The sequence below is a fragment of the Myotis brandtii genome, unplaced genomic scaffold (genome assembly GCF_000412655.1).
Source record: "Myotis brandtii unplaced genomic scaffold, ASM41265v1 scaffold627, whole genome shotgun sequence".
NCBI lineage: Eukaryota > Metazoa > Chordata > Mammalia > Chiroptera > Vespertilionidae > Myotis > Myotis brandtii.
This window is the reverse complement of record NW_005370397.1, coordinates 2,113,640-2,115,823: the sequence shown is the minus strand read 5'-3', so window position 1 is coordinate 2,115,823 and position 2,184 is coordinate 2,113,640. Positions and strand designations below refer to the sequence as shown.

Here is a 2,184-nt window from a genome sequence, read left to right as displayed (position 1 = left end):
GGGGGGGGGGGGGGGGGGGGGGGGGGGGGGGGGGGGGGGGGGGGGGGGGGGGGGGGGGGGGGGGGGGGGGGTAGTGTGAGGGCATGAGCTGGGGAGTGCCGGGACGAAGTCAATGGGGGAAAAAGGAGACTTATGTAAAACTTTAAACAATAAAGAATTAAAGAAAAAAGACCATGTTGAGGTTTCTGTATAAGACATAGATTGTGATTCTTTGAACTTCTCGCTGGTTTAACAAACCCCAATTTAGTGTTTTACATTAAGAATTCAATCAAAATGTCAAAACATGACTGTGCACCTAGTGACCACAATCCCGAAGCCCTGGGGCGGAGGGAGCCTGCGGGAAGCCCGGGGCGTCTGGTCCGCGGCAGGAAGGGGCGGGAACCAGTCTGCAGGGCCACGAGCGAGCGACGGGGGAGCCCAGTGGCCTCAGGAGGCTCCGAGCAAACGGCCTTCACCACACAAGGAGCGACCTGCTCCGACTGAACAGCTTTAAATGTGGGCCTGAGCGCAGTGCGGGCCGGTCTCTCAGTGTCAGAGGCCCCCGGGCAGCTGGCGTGGGCCGCGGCCTGTGCGGGTGGCGTGGGCACTCACGTTCCCGTTCACACGCGAAGCAGCCACTGGCCAAGGACGGCCTTCCCCGAATCAGAAGCTACAAGGGCCATCCCCGCACAGCACCCAGGAGCCACCAAAGGTGAAGTGAACTCCGGGGACGGAGCTGCAATGAAATCAGCCAGGGGTCCCCCTGGGCAGCCCCTTTCGGAGGAAGCCGCTCCAGCATCCCGGCGCTTTCATTCCCATAAACCATCTCTTCCTTCGGACACCATCCCCTCCCCGCTGAGGCGCTGCCCCTGGGCGGAGCCGTCCCTCCCTGCGGCCCTGAGCTGGGGATCTGCGAGAAGGACAGGAAGGAGACGCAGGCCAGAGGGAAAACGAAAGGCTGGCACCAAACTGAGCCCTTGAGAGAGGCGCCTGGCTGGCAGGATCCGCCCGGCACCCAGCCCAGCGGGAGCACATGTGCACATGGTCCTTCAAAACAGCTGCGGGGCGAGTGATGAATCTTCTCTTGCTTTTGGGGCAAAAGGGTGTGTTCCTGAGCCTGTCCCCAGCCTTCTCCGAGTTGACCAAAGGGTGCATGTCTGTCCTACCAGGGACGCCGTACCGGCAGGGACGAGCCAGCCCCTCGAACCCCAGGGAGCGGCGGGACACACCAGGCGGCCAGCCCTGCAGGAACCCGGTGCACCTCTAACCCCTCCCGCCGCCTCCCACACTAACGTCAGGAGTCTCAGGGTTTCCACGGGGAAGCGGAGCTGGAGCCGGCTCCTCTCCCCACCTCTCCTCGCCTCCTGGGCGGCTCCCAGGCCCGCAGCCCCCGCCTGCTCTACCAGCCCCTCAGGTGCCTCCAGCCCCGCCTCCCGCTCATCCGGTCTCCATCTGGCAGCCAGGAGCGCTTTCTAAGAAGCAAACTGGATAGAGGTCCTCCCTACTCACCACTCCTCAAAGGCTTCCCGTTCTGTTTAAAAAATAAAAAGCACAATAAAGTCTTACCACCTGGCCCAGGGGCTCAGTGGTTGGAGGTCTTCCCCGGCACCAAAAGGTTGCAGGTTTGACCCCGATCAGGGCACGTTTGACCCCTCGGTGGCGGTCTGATGCCTGGTCGGGTGCGCACAGGAGGCAATCTCTCTCTTTCCCAGCCCTCTTTAAACTCAAACATATATCCTTGGGTGAGGGTTTTTCAAAAAGGCCTCACCTTCTCCCAGCCCCTGCCTGAGCGGACCCTTGCCACCTCTTGCACTCCAGTTCCTTCACTTCCAACACCACCAGGAGCCACGCTGGCCGGCAATTAATCCGACAAGACTCCGCCGTGCCCACATCCTGGAGGGCGTGTGGGTTTCCTAACTGTCCTGGTACGAATTTATCCCGACAGCTGCCGGGGCTGCCATGGCACCGTACAGTCGTCCCTCAGCACGCTTGGCAGCGCCCCGGCCTGTCCCGAGGTGACGGCAGCTCTAGAAGGAACCAGGCTATCTGCTCACCCCTGCGCTTGCCGGCACGGGCAGCAGGCTGGGCCTGGGGGCCCCGGACTGCATGGGGTGTGCAGGGGCTGCACGGGGTCCGCGGGGTGTACAGGGGCTGCATGGGGTCCACGGGGTGTACAGGGGCTGCATGGGGTCCACGGGGCCCGCA

The 2,184-nt window shown here is 62.7% G+C and overlaps 1 protein-coding gene across 12 annotated transcripts in view; it reads right to left on the bottom strand.

Annotated features, from left to right (window-relative positions):
• Positions 1-2,184, bottom strand: part of CDC42BPA (CDC42 binding protein kinase alpha (DMPK-like)) — a 202,142-nt gene that overhangs the window by 2,979 nt on the left and 196,979 nt on the right. The gene's annotated exons all lie outside the window — the stretch shown is intronic.